Here is a 15364-nt window from a genome sequence, read left to right on the forward strand (position 1 = left end):
CGCCCCATCGGTCTACTCTCAACCATCAACAAAGTGATGCAAGAGGTCGTCAACAGTACAATCAAGTGGCACTTGCTCTGCAATAACCTGCTTGCTGACGCTCAGTTTGGGTTCTGCCAGGGCCACTCAGCTCCTCACCTCATTACAGCCTTGGTCCAAACATGGACAAAAGAGATGAACTCAAGAGGTGAGCTGAGAGTGACTGCCCTTGACATTAAGGCAGCATTTGACCAAGTATGGCACCAAGGAGCCCTAGCAAAACCGGAGTCAATGGGATTCAGAGGGAAAATTCTGCATTGGTTGGAGTCATACCTAGCAGAAAGAAAGATGGTTGTGGTTGTTGGAGGTCAATCATCTCAGTCCCAGGATATCATTGCAGGAGTTCCTCAGGGTAGTATCCTAGGCCCAACCATCTTCAGCTGCTTCATCAATGACCTTCCCTCCATACTAAGATCAGAGGTGTGGATATTCGCTGATGATTGCACAATGTTCAGTACCATTTGCGACTCCTCAGATACAGAAGCATCCCGTGTCCAGATGCAGCAAGACCTGGACAACATCCAGGCTTGGGCTGATAAGTGACAAGTAACATTTGTGCCACACAATCACCAGGCAATGAGCATCTCCAACAGGAGAGAATCTAACCATCTCCTCTTGATGTTCAATGGCATTACCATCACTGAAACCCCCACCATCAATATCTTCGGGGTTACCATTGACCAGAACATGAACTGGACCAGACACATAAATACTGTGGCTACAAGAGCAGGTCAGAGGCTGTGATTTCTGCGGTGAGTAACTCACCTCCTGATTCCAAAAAGCCTGTCCACCATCTACAAGGCACAAGTCAGGAGTGTGATGCAATACTCTCCATTTGCCTGTATGAGTGCAGCTCCAACAACACTCAAGAAGCTCGACACCATCCAGGACAAAGCAGCCCGCTTGATTGGCACCCCATACACAAACATTCACTCCCTCCACCCCTGACGCACAGTGGCAGCAGTGTGTACTATCTGCAAGATGCACTGCAGAAGCAGCACCTTCCAAACCCGCAACCTCCACCACCTGGAAGGACAAGGGCAGCAAATGCATGGGAACACCACCACCTGCAAGTTCCACTCCAAGCCACACACCATCCTGACCTGGAACTATATCACCATTCCTTCACTGTCGCTTGGTCAAAATCCTGGAACTCCCTTCCTAACAGCACTGTGAGTATACCTGCACCCCAAGGACTGCAGCAATTCAAGAAGGCAGCTCACTGCTACTTTCTCAAGGACAATTAGGGATTGGCAATAAATGCTGGCCTAGTCAGTGAAGCCCACATCCCATGACCGAATTTTTTAAAAGATATGAGTCATAGAGCTATTTATGGCACAGAAGCAGGCTATTTGGCCCATTGGGTCCATGTCAACTCTCCATGGAGCATTGCAGTCAGTCCCACTCCCCTGCTCGATTCCCACAGCCCGGCAAGTTTATTTCCTTCAAATGCCCATCCAATTTCCTTTTGAAATCATTGATTGTTTCCGCCTCCACCAACCTTGTGGGCAGCGAGTTCCAGAGTGATTGGGCAAATTAACCCATTGGACTCTTAAGAAGAGCTACAACGGATTTGTATTAAGTTTTAACAGATCACCATGGTTTTCAGCTCCTCTTGAATACTGAGGCAAGGGATCTAGCAGCAAGTGATCAGGTCTTATGTGCAGACATCCAATGTTACAGCATGGTGATGATTTGAAAGAAAAGCTTTGACTTTTAAAGACTTGGCTTGAACCTATCTAGGGTGTTTTGTATCTTCGGGGATAAAGAGCTCAAGAAGGGGAGATATTAATTGCAAGACTTTTGTCTTTAATGTAAAATGTTTCTGAGAGTGGAATCAATACAATAAATTGATATGAGATTCTGTTTAAAGCACTCAAGAAAACAAAGGTTTACTGAAGTTTAAAGGGCTAATCAAATTTTCATTCAAAGGAATCAATGAAAAGCAGTCTAGGTGGTTCCTGAGTATCAAGGAATAAAGTTTCTTTTGAGCAGAAATAAAATTGGAGATTGACAAAAGCATTTGAATTTGGGGTAATTTTGAAGTGATAAGCTGTCAGACACAATATAAGGGTTATTTTTGTGAAATGAAAGATTATCTAAAAATAAAGGATAGACAAACAAAATGTGTTAATGCCTGGAATCAAGTTTGATTTCTGTTTTAAAGACATGATGAGAATGTTGTATTAAACAGTAAAGTTTCTCCAGCGCCAATCAATGTGCTGGTAATAATCCCCAACTGAAAGGCTTTATACCACAATATGCATGATGAAGTTACGCTAGTAATTTCAAATTTAACAGGATTAGGGATGCTAGAGTGGTGTAAACCTAAAATCATGCAATTATATGAAAGGTTGATGTGCAAATTGATTGAGGAATTTTAACCCGTGATACTTTAGCAGAGACAGATTTAGAAGCTCTGTACCACAATGACTTCCAGGATCATTGCGGGTTTCAGTTAATTCCGAATGCTGAGGAAAACAATGGTGAGGAAAGGCACATCAGAAGACGCTGCACCTTGTTGAAAGATATTGTCACTATTTCCCTGGTTAATGCCCTTGATTTAGTCACTTTAGAAAGCTCAGAAACTGGTTAAGGAATCTTTTGAACAGAATGAAGACTTTCGAATCGGGCGAACTGCAAAAGGGTCAAATAATGACCATACACCTACAGGATGTGGTCAAGCATCCCATGCTAAAACAATCAATCTGATGTTAAAGGAAAATTGTAACACTTCCAACGAGGCTGTGCGGAATTATGTGTTTTAGTTAGTGGAACAGGCCAGGGAAAATTGGGAAGGCTTCCCTTGTGGATAACTAATTGGCATTTGAGGGCTATGTCTACCTACCAATTCAATTTGACTATGTGTCAGGTCAGGAAATTAGTACAGGTGTACCTGGCAAGTCATGAAAGCAATTGTGTGGAACAGGAAGGTATTACCCTGCTGGGACTGGTGTTGTATTATCCTGTCTTGCATAGGACCTTTTGTTTCATGTGGAAAACATAGAGATACTTAAGGGGAACTATTTAGTGGAATATGTTGATCCAATGTTGAAGCAATTAAGAAGGCTAATGGTATGTTAGTCTTCATCACAAGAGGATTTGAGAACAGAAATAGTGAAGTCTTGCTTCAATTGTATAGAACCTTGGTTAGACCCCACCAGGAGTACTGTGTGCAATTTTGGTCCCCCTACCTTAGGAAGGATATTATTGACATAGAGGGAATGCAACAAATGTTCACCTGACTTGTTCCCGGGATGGCGGGTCTGTCCTATGAAGCAAGATTGGGAAACCGGGATAGACAGGGTAGATGCAGGTAAGATGTTTCCCCTGGTTGGGGAGTCTAGAACCAGGGGACACAATTTCAAAATAAAGGGGAAACCATTTAGAACACAGATGAGGAGAAATTTCTTTCCTCAGAGGGTTGTGAATCTTTGGAATTCTCTAACCCAGTGGTCTGTGGAAGCACAGTCATTGAGCACGTTTAAAGCAGCGATTGACAGATTTCTGAATACCAATGACATAAAGGGATATTGGGATAGTGAGGGAAAAAGGCATTGAAATGGATGATCAGCCATGATCGCATTGAATGGCAAGGCTGGCTCAATGGGCTGAATGGCCTACTCCTGCTCCTATGTTCTTATGTTCCTAACCCCCAGGGTATGTGACCCACGTGGATAGGATTATGTGGCTGGTCCCATACCTAACAGGGTGTACTCATGTGTGGAATATATTTATCTGCCCCATGACACAGCTGCGTGTCCTATTGCAACAGGAACATTTTGTTTTACCTCAGTCCGACCTGTAAGGATTGGAGCGCATGTATGTTGTTAAATATATATTTGCATAACCAAGTGAGTTTTGATGTAAAGGATGAGTTAAAAAAACAATTGGACAAATACGTGACACGTTTTGGGATAACATACTACCATTGCTCAAGTACCTGGCAGAATTAATGAAACATATTGATCAGTCTCAGAAGCATTAATATATTCAAGCTCAACAGAATCGCAAAATGAGGCAAGGAATACCCAAGGTTGGGAATGATTCGTCCTGGTAGAATATTGGTATGAATATTGAGATCCATCCATTGATAAGAATTATCTCCCATGTTCTGGTTATTGCCCAACTGGTGATTGTACTGTACTTATTAATGCTAATCTACCATATCAACAGGCGACACAAGCAGTGAGAACGGATTAAGCTACCATAGAAGATGCAAGACAAGGGTGAGAATACCTCAGGATAAGAATCTGGCACCTGTAATTTTTGGGTTGCACAGCCACTTTGAGCGGGGACTGTAACAGATGGTAATATTATTTTAATCAAAATTTGGGGTTGAGAGTTGTGAGGCTACCCAACCCAGGAGCATCAATAGTTTAAATGAAATACAGGAAGCCATATGAACAAGGGAACATAGGAAATAGGAGCAGGAGTAGGCCATTCAGCCCCTCGAGCCTGCTCCGCTATTCACCTAGATAACTGATCTTTTACCTCAATGTCATTTTCCCGCACTATCCCCATATCCCTAGATGGCTTTAATATCTAGAAATCTATCGATCATTGTCTTGAGCATACTCAGTGACTGAGCCTCCACCGCCCTCTGGAATAGAGAATTCCAAAGATTCACCACCCTCTGAGTGAAGAAATTCCTCCTCATCTCAGTCCTAAATGGCTTGCCCCTTATTCTGAGACTGTGTCCCCTGGTCTAGATGCACCTCCCTACCCCCACCGCCTGGAAAAGCATCTATCCTGGCAAACCCTGTAAGAATTTTGTATGTTGCAATGAGATCACCTCTCATTCTTCGAAACTCTAGAGAATACAGGCCTAGCCTCCTCAATTTGTCCTCATAGGACAATTCCACCATCCCAAGAATTAGTCTGGTGAACGAGACCAAAACTGTACACAATATTGCAGGTGCAGTCTCACCAAGGCTGTATACAATTGCAGCAGGACATATTTACTCCTATACTCAAATCCTCTTACAATAAAGGCCAATATATCATTTTACTTCCCATTTGCTTGCTACACCTCCATGTTAGCTTTCAGTGACTCATGAACAAGAACACCCAGATCCCTTTGGACATTAACACTTCCCAATCTCTCACCTTGTAAGAAATACTCTGCATTTCTGTTTTATTCCATTTGCCATGTGCTTGCCCACTCATTTAGCCTGTCTAAATCCCCTTGAAGCCTCTTTGCATCCTCCTCACAACTCACATTCTCACCTAGTTTTGTGTCATCAGCAAACCTAGAAATATTATATTTGATTCCCACATACAAATCATTGATATAGATAGTGAATAGCTGGGGCCCGAACACTGATCCTTGCGGTATCCCACTAGTCACATCCTGCCAACCTGAGAATGACCCGTTTATTCCTACTCTCTGTTTTCTGTCCATTAACCAATTCTCAATCCATGCCAGTATATTATCCACAATCCCATGTGCTCTAATATTATTTACTAACCCCTTGTGTTGGAACTTATCGAAAACCTTCTGAAAACCCAAATACACCACATCCACTGGTTCCCCCTTATCTATTCTGCTAGTTACATCCTCAACAAACTCCAACAGGTTTGTTTCCCTTTCAAAAATACATGTTGACTCTGTCTAATCCTACCATTATTTTCTAGGTGTCCAGTTATCCCTATTACTGACATGAGGATAACAGGTCTGTAGTTCCACATTTTCTCTCTCCCTGCTTTCTTCAATAGTGGGGTTACATTTGCTACCTTCCAATCTGCAAGAACCATTCCAGAATCTATAAAATGTTGAAAGATGACCGCCAATGCATCCACTGTCGCTCTTTCAACACTCTTGGATATAAATGTATACAGGTGTACAGAAAACTGACCAAAGCTGACCAGCATACAATGCAAAAGCCAAAAGGACTTTCTCAGCTAAAGCAAACTGTTAACAGTTGCAAGCTTTCTTTATTAGAGATAAACAGAGTTACTGGTGAAAAAAATCCTTAAACTATGGAGTGTTTAGCAATAAGCAGAGAAGTCATAAAAATCCAGTTGAACCCAATAAACTGACATACTTCAAAGCTGTGTTTCGCTTTGATGACAAGTTAAAACTTTAGAGCAGCTTCACATCACAAAAACATGGAGTCATGGTGTCTGAAAACACAAAGATAAGAGAGTGGCATGTTTCGAGAAATGTTAATTCAGCTGCCTAAGTGGTCCCAAAGTGTTTTAAAAAGCTGCAAGAGAGTGACACAACCTGATGTTGATTGATGACATCAGAATTTGTCTTCTTTTAAAATGCCGAGAAACTAGAAATTCTCCAAGCAACAATTTGTAAGAAGTCAGTAATCTAAGGGACTCTGATTGTCCTATGTTTTTAAAATGTGTGTATGACCAGGAAACGAAACTACTATTGTGTTTACTGCTAAAGATTTTGAAGGGATCTGTAACATCCACGAGGGGTGATGAAATTACTGAAGGAAATGTAAACATATGCTGATCGTCAAGGCAGTCCCTAAAATCGTAGTTTGAACAAAGAATTAGATGTCTCATTGGACAATTGAAGCTTAAGGTGGATTTTGATAGGACAGTATGATTTTATCAATGAAATATCCTGCCCACCTTGGAAAGAAAGGTATAAACATTGTTGTAAATGGTGATTCAGTGTTTAAGCCAAGCAACTTGGTCTGTTGCTGAAGAGTATGATCAGCAGGGAGGTGACTGCTCACTGGGCGATAGTATGTATAACTCCTTAAAACATATTTGTGATTACCAGGTGTATTGTATTGCTAACTGGTATTCCTACCAAACTGAATAAAGCCATTAGTGTTTAATCTGAGCTTTGAGTGCTGTCTCACTGTTTCTTGTAATTCTCATATCCAAACAGTCGAGGAACCTGTCAAGGGGTAGAAGATTATGTCTTACAAGCAGTTACGAGACCAAATGACATCCGGTGCAGAGAATTGTAGACACTAAAAACAGCACAGGTTAAGTTTATTTCTGGGAAAAATAACCCTCCACATTCTTAAACTTTACAGTATCTGAAAATGTTTCTGAGAAATGTCAAATAGGAAGGAATGATCAAAATTAGAGTGGTGCTTTAATTATTAGTAATAGATTTAGGTTAAATGGATGGGCTTGTTATCCTAGATTTAAATGAAACTGGTGGGAGAGGTCCTTTCTGTACCTAGTGAAACACAAACAACCCTAACCCTAACCCTTTCACAATTTTTTCTGCAGTCACCATGCCACAAGGGTGGTCAAGAAAAGAACAAGAGAACCTCCTGGACATCTCAATTGATGGCGAACTCAAGATTAAGTTCCAACAAAATCAGTGGGCTGAATTTGGGGTCCAAATGTGAGCAGACTTTCCTCAAATTGTCAGATAGGAATGTTAAGGCTGTGATACTGTTTACTACAATTTATTCATCATTTCATCATTTACTGAAATAAAATGAAAGTATCGTCTGCAACTTTGTGTAGAAAACAACTTATGATTCAAACTATCACCTATCACTCCAAACATTACACATCTACGCTTGAACAAACAACCTCATCCATCACATTAATGACAAATAGCACTATTAAGGCATTGTTTAAGTTGTAAGTGTATTACAATTTGTGCATTTGGTACAACGCTTGGGTATCATAGGGGTTTGAATATTAAGCCTGTGATTGGACCGGCAGCTCTTGGGACAGCCTACCATCCTCACTTAGATAGTGGTCCTGATGGAGGCCTGTTAATTGGCTGCCGCTGGCAAAATGCCACCCCAGGATTTCACTGCCCGCCAGACCGGGATCAGCTTCCGCTTTCGGCCTCGACATGGGGACTTCAATGTCCTCCATAAAATTCAGCCCATGAATTACAACTGGTCATTCAACAGCCAGCTACAATGATTAATACCTAGTCAAGAGCTCACTTACAGCTGATTGACTGTTAGCTGTGACTGACTTGCAGTTTTAAAGTGCATGTGCACCTGTGCTTTGTAAACCGGGATCAGAGGAGCATTTTACTGTTGACCGTTAGGTTGACCTCCCTCTCCCTGGCACCAATTCGTGGCACCACCGCCCTGCAGGCATACCTCCCAGCATTTCCTCGGTAATGCCCTTTAGAGTTACAATATTGTCATTGCTGAGAACCTAAAGAAAGCAAAGGGGAGAGGTCAGAGTTCAATGACAGGAGTGGTGCAGGGTATTCACCACATTACAGGACAGTGGAAACGCCAGTGGTAGCTCTCCATTGCTCCCTCTGGGGTATCTCCTGACAGCGATGGGCTGTGTGTGAAGTTCAAACAGAAAATGCTGGAGAGACACAGCAGATCCATCAGCGCCTGAAAGAAATCTGACAGGTCGTGACCCTTCACTGTAGTCAGGCACCATTTTCTCTTTCAGATGCCGATGGATCCATCATCCATTTCCACCTTTTCTGTTCTTTTATTCAGATTTTCAGAACTCCCAGTTTTTCTTTCGAACTCTCACAGGCCTGCTGAGGACAGCACTGCAACATCACCACTTGCCACCATGTGGTGCTGTTTGCTCATGGAATGGTTGCAGAACAGAAGGAGGCCATTCAGCCCATTGTACTCTGCAAGATTAACTCAGCTAGTCCCACTTCCCCACCCTTTCCCCAGAGTGCAGCAATTATTTCTTTCTCTTCAGGTGCTTATCTAATTCCCTTTATAAAGCCACAGTTGAATCTGTCTCCACCACCCTCTCAGGTAGCACATTCCAGATCAGGGATAGGAACCGACATGTTGCACCTTGGACATTTGACAAAATTATTGACTCAGCCACAGACCTGGGGCAGTTAATATGTATATAAAGTCCATAACCAATCTAATGCCATCAAAACACTGCCTCATTTAATACACATTTCTCCCTATAAATAAAGTAGCTAAGCATACAAACCTCAATGGAGAGCAGCACAACTAGCTAGCAAGCAAAATAGTATGCAATGCCAATGCAATTACTTCTGTTAACAGAATAGAGCTACCTTCACCATGTGACAGGGTGGTAGATGGACCTTATTGGATGACTTGGATTCATATTGTGTCAGGAGGGCAAATTCATCCAATAAACTATGAAACTCAAGGAGAGGATTGTCATAACAAAAACAAGAAATGCTGGATTCACTCAGCAGGTCTGGCAGCATCTGTAGAAAGAGAAGCAGAGTTAACGTTTCGGGTCAGTGACCCTTCTTCGGAGAGGATTATTATCGTGGTTATTGAGGTGAGGTAGTAGAACAATAAGCAATAGGAAGATGAATAATTTCTCACACTGTTGTTTTCACAAGACAATTTAACCCGTAATGGTCAATGTCTGTGCAACTTCTTCACCTGATTGTAATATGTGTCTGAAGACAGGGCAGCCAACAAAAGGGCAGTGACCACCACATCAGGAGAATTTTATTGGATGGAGCAGATAGTACTTCAGAAGAGTCATGTAAAACAGAAAAACAGAGTGGGATGGGAAGGTATGTAGAAATTAACAGAAGGCAGCAAAGAATAGTTTATTCATCTTGACAGGCTGTTAAACTAGGTCCTGGATTCTAAAATACAGAAGCAACAGAATCTCTCATGGACGAAATGTCATTTGCTCACCAAAGAATTAGATAAACACAATTACAAATAAAAAGTGCCCTTCCCTTAAATTCACTTATCTATTCATCTCAGCCTATCACTGCGATTCCAATTCAGCTCTGGCAAGATCATTATTATAATTGATTTTCTGCCAAAAATTGAGCTGGTGTTATTGCATGTATCATTCAGTTACAAAATGTTTAGTTACTATCTGTAAGATTGTACTCCAGACCAACCATTTTATGGGGAGGCGGTGGCATAGTGGTATTGTCACTGGACTAGAAATCCAGAGCCCAGACTAATGCTCTGGACACGGGTTCAAATTTCACCACGGCAGATGGTGAAATTTGAATTCAATTAATAAATCCGTAATTAAAAGCTAGTCTAATGATGGCCATGAAACCACTGTTGATTGTTGTAAAAACCCCTCTGGTTCACTAATGTTCCTTAGGGAACATTAGGTCTGGTCTTTGTATGACTCCAGACCCACAACAATGTGGTTGACTCTTAAAGTGCCCTCTGAAATGGCCTAGCAAGCCACTCAGTTCATGTGCAACAAAGGAATAAAAAAAATGTCCAAGCCAAATCTCTTACCTGTTAGGTGTACTTTTAACGTAATGATAACCCTAACCCTAACCCAACTTTCAAACACATTGGCCACTCAGGTTATCTGCCTTCAAACTGGATAGTAATAGATGCACATTGCAGTTACTGATCTTTGACATACTTGTAAGACTTGTCCTTTAATCCAATTCGCCTCAACAAAATCAGTTAATGACTGTTCCTAACATGATAATTGAAACATAATACGTTTTTACTATGTCTTCTCTGACAGTTTTCAAAACTGTAAATGCAGCATAGATTTTGTTAAGGAATTGTAGACAGTTCGTCATAGATTAAGGTTTATTAAAGCTATCCATTACATTGTATTTACTATTTTATATGGGTTAGCAGCATCCTGTTTTTGCCAATATCACTCAGCCCCATTACACCATACTCTTGTATTCATGAGGAACTTACAGTTCTAACTTCTGGAGATTCCTTGGATTTTGTTGCTTGTTTTGCTCTCAATACAAGTTCTGGAACAATGTGATTCCAAAGGGATAGCAGCGGAATTGCAACATTTATATCGAAGTAAAAGTCTAGGAACTTTCAACATGTCACTGAGCTTGTGATCAAAGTAAATGTAATACCTGCCACAGCATAGAAATCGAGACATTCCTGAAGTGACTTTTGACATTTTAAAATGAGTTTACATAACACAAGCCTTTAAATTTGTGTTTTAAAATAATCTAGTTGCTAGGTTATTTTAAAACACAAGGTTAAAGGCTTGGAGCAGGGGTGTCTAATCTTTTCACATGGCAGTGGGGGGCACATTACAATTTTTGTCTTACGTGGGGGGTGGTGGTGAGACAATTTCAGAAAGGTAAAGGCATTAAAAATTATTATAAATCAAAACAACAACGAATGTTCAATTTTATGAAGAAGCTTTAAATGGGGGGACTAATTTCCTGACTTACTTTCTCATCACTATGTTGGACACTGATTTAGGGAGGTACTTGGCATTTTTGTTTTTTTGCTTGCTCAAGTAGTCAATGTCTGCCCGCAGAATTGTTGTAGAAATGCGGAGTAATCCGGATAGATGTCCATCTGTTAGGAGTGACCAAGATCACCCGCTCTCCCTCCTCTCTCTCTATGCTTGTCTTTCTCCCTCTCTCTCTCTCTCTCTCTTCCTCTCCCTGAGTTGCTGAGAGTACGACTGACAGCAGAGTAGCTTCGTCGATGGCAAGTTTTTTGAAAAATCACAACTGTCAAATTCACTGCAGACAAGTGCTGAGAGCAGAACAGCAGCTTCTGAACTTTGGACAGCTTCTTGGTTTTCTGGTGGGTTCGAATCTTTTAAAAAACCATGAAGCTATCCTGCTCTCAGCACCAGTCAGCTGCGATACTGACAGTACCAGAGATGACTGCTGATGACCAGAGAGGTCGTCACACACCTCTGCATACTGATGAATAATGACCTGCAGCCAATGGGCTTTGGTGGTCACCCTGTGCCTCTGGCCCTCAAAATTACTGTGGCCTAAACATCTACGCCTCTGGATCATTCCAGGGATCCACCAGTGACATGTGTGGGGTCTCTCAATCCACAGTGCACCAGTGCATCAAGGAGGTGACTGATGCTCTGTTCAGGAAGGTCAGCGACTATGTACGCTTCAGGATTAACCCTGAGAGTCAGTCTGAGAGGGCCATTGGATTTGGGGCCAAAGCGGGATTCCCACAGGTGAAAGGTGTCATTGACTTCATGCATGTGACCATCAAGACTCCCACAGACCAACCAGCCACCTTCATAAACAGAAAGGGATTTCATTCCATCAATATCCAACTATTGTGTTTCTTGCAAGTGTGTGCCCACTTCCCGGGCAACTGCCTTGACTCGTACATACTGCGCCAGTCCCAGGTGCAGCTGCTTTTCACTCCCCCTGCTCATCTTCAGGGGTGGATTCCTGGTCATAAGGGCTACCCCTTGATGACATGGATTCTGACACCAGTGAGGAACCTCAGCAATGATGCTGAAGAGCATTACATTGCCTGCCACGGCTCCACCTGAGCGACCATCGAGCAAGCAATTGGTATGCTGAGATGCAGCTCTGCTGCCTCAATAGATCTGGTGGAGCCCTACAGTATGCACCAGCATCATTGTAGTCTGCTGCATTCTACACAACATCGCAGTACAGAGCGAGGAAGCCTTGCAAGATGAAGAAGCACGAGAACAGGACACATCCTCCAACAATGAGGATGCAGCGGGCACACAGGAACAAGCGTGCATGGGATCACAGAGAACAATGATGGAGGCCCGACATGGCGAACGGCGAACAAGGGAGGCAAGGCAAAAACTGATAATTGGGTGCTTCCAGAATCCCTGAACTTCAATAAATATTTTTCAAATCACAACTCACCATCATGCATGTCGTCTGAACTCCTCTGCCTCCATAACATCTGCCTCTCCAGCATGACTGGCAGCAACAAGCTGAGCCATTGCTCATCTGAGATCATTCATGCAATTACACCTCATGCATATTGGCATGGCAATGATACGAGTGGTCACATTGGCAGTCCTGTAGGTCTGTAATTAGAATTCATATAATTACTCCATGATCGAATGAGTTTTTCAGACAATAAAGGCTGAGGATTGGCAGAAAATCACATTTAATTAAAATACTCATGACATATCTGTCTTACCCGTGAATACCCATATGTGTCAAGGTGTCATAGAAATATAGAAAATAGGAGCAGGAGTAGGCCATTCAGCCCTTCAAGCCTCCTCCGCCATTCATTATGATCAAGGCTGAACATCCAACTCAGTAACCTGTTCCCGCTTTCCCCCCATATCCTTTGATCCCTTTTGACCCAAGAGCAATATCTAACTTCTTCTTGAAAACATACAATGTTTTGGCCTCAACTGCTTTCTGTGGTAGCGAATTCCACAGGCTCACCACTCTCTGGGTGAAGAAGTTTCTCCTCATCTCAGTCCTGAATGGTTTACCCCGTATCCTTAGACTATGACCCCTGGTTCTGGACTCCCCCACCATTGGGAACATCCTTCCTGCATCTACCCTGTCAAATCCTGTTAGAATTTTATCGGTTTCTATGAGGACCCCTTCACTCCTCTGAACTCCAGCGAATATAATCCTAACTGACTAAATCTCTCCTCGTACGTCAGTCCTGCCATCCCAGGAATCAGCCTGGTAAACCTTCACTACACTCCCTCTATAGCAAGAAGATCCTTCCTCAGATAAGGAGACCAAAACTGCGCACAATATTCCAGGTGTGGCCTCACCAAGGCCTTGTATAATTTCAGCAAGACATCCCTGCTCCTATACTCAAATCCTCTCGCTATGAAGGCCAACATACCATTTGTCTTTTTTTACCGCCTGTTGCACTTGCGTGCTTACCTTCAGTGACTGGTGTATGAGAACACCCAGGTCTCATTGCATATTCCCCTCTCTCAGTTTATAGCCATTCAGATAATAATCTGCCTTCCTGTTTTTGCTACCAAAGTGGATAACCTCACATTTATCCATATTATACTGCATCTGACATGCATTAGCCCATTCACTCAACTTGTCCAAATCACCCTGAAGCGTCTCTGCATCCTCCTCACAACTCACCCTCCCACCTGCATGTGTCATCTGCAAATTTGGAGATATTACATTTAGTTCCCTCATCTGAATCATTAATATATATTGTGAATAGATATTTTCAATCTTTTTAATATGTTTGCAGGTGCTCCTTCGCAGTGTTACCTCAGCGCTAGCAGCTGGACTGGAGGCAGGCTGCTGATCTGGACACCACTTGGCTTGTGATGACTTTGGCGGTCGTTCTCTGGGCATCTGAGGCCTGGAGGGCCCCGGCTTCCTGAAGGCTTCCTGCACCAGTGCAGAGCTGTTCTCATGGCTGCTGGTGCTGGGCTCACTGGCAGAGTGGCTGAGGAGCCAGTGTCAGTACTCACATCGTCTGGAGGGGAGACCCCAGATGTGGAGCGCAGCCTCTCCTCCTTCCTCTCAAGGCTCATTGAAACCTCACCACTCTCTGGAGAAGGACCAGGAGTAGGGACTCTCTCCATGCTCCTGGTCCTTCTCTCGCCTTGCCACTGATGAATTGAAGTCTTGCTCAAGGCGAAGATTTGCAGGTCATGGCGCATCTGTGGAATGTAGCTGTCCACGAGGGTCGCCAACCTCTCCATGGATGAAGACATGCGCTCATATGCCTGGGACATGGCAGCAGTCATGCATGGATGGACTCCTCCATCGTCCGCTCAATGCTGTGCATGGCCTTTGTCATCTCCGCCAGATGTTGCCTTACCTCTCCCTGCAGCTCCAGCATGCCCTATGCTGTGAACACCAGAGGCTCATCATCAGACTGGGGCTCACCATGGGCCTGGACACAGACAGTCCTCTGACTGTCAGAGGCCTCGGCTGTCTCAGCCTCAGCCAGCTACTCAGGCACGTGTGTGGTGCTCTCACCAGTTTGTGACCCGGACACTAATGACGATCGGATACCCACTGATGTGAGAATATCTGTGATGGTGGAAGATGCAGGAGTGTCATGGGACGGTGCATCCTCTAAGCGTATCTCTTCCTCAGAGGTTGTCGTCGTTCCCTTCGTGTCTTCCAGCATTTGCAAGCTGCCTTGTATGATACAATGCGAAAAATAGACAGAATTTTAATCGGACACAGATGCTCGTGTCACAGTTCTGCCAGACCAAGAGCCATGGTTGATGAGATATTGCCTACAACTGATGGATACACAGTTGCATGATCCATGCAGGACATAACTGAGACTGCAGGCAACTCTCCAAGGTAGAGGGAGAGAAATTATGTGAACCTTATATGTCTTGGATAATCAAGAGTTTTCCTTACAGAGTAGAAAAGTATACTTAGACCTGCATCTGATCAAGAAGATTGACAAAGTCAAACAAACACAGGTAAACAATCGCTTTCAAGCAGAATACCCAAAGCTGTTCACAAGGCTCGGAAGACTCAAGATAGAGTCTAGAATTACACTTAAGGAAGGGGCCAGGCAGTGTGTATCTTCACACCCAGAAAGATAACTCATCCATTATTAAACCAAGTTCAAGACCAATTGGAAGAGATGACAAGAATGGGGGTTATCTCTCCTGGAAAACAACCAACGAAGTGCTGTTTGACCATGGTTCCTGTCCCAAAACAGAATAGATCTCTGCGTATTTGTGAAGATTTAACACAGCTCAGCAA

The sequence above is a fragment of the Heterodontus francisci genome, chromosome 22, assembly GCF_036365525.1.
Source record: "Heterodontus francisci isolate sHetFra1 chromosome 22, sHetFra1.hap1, whole genome shotgun sequence".
NCBI classification, from domain to species: domain Eukaryota; kingdom Metazoa; phylum Chordata; class Chondrichthyes; order Heterodontiformes; family Heterodontidae; genus Heterodontus; species Heterodontus francisci.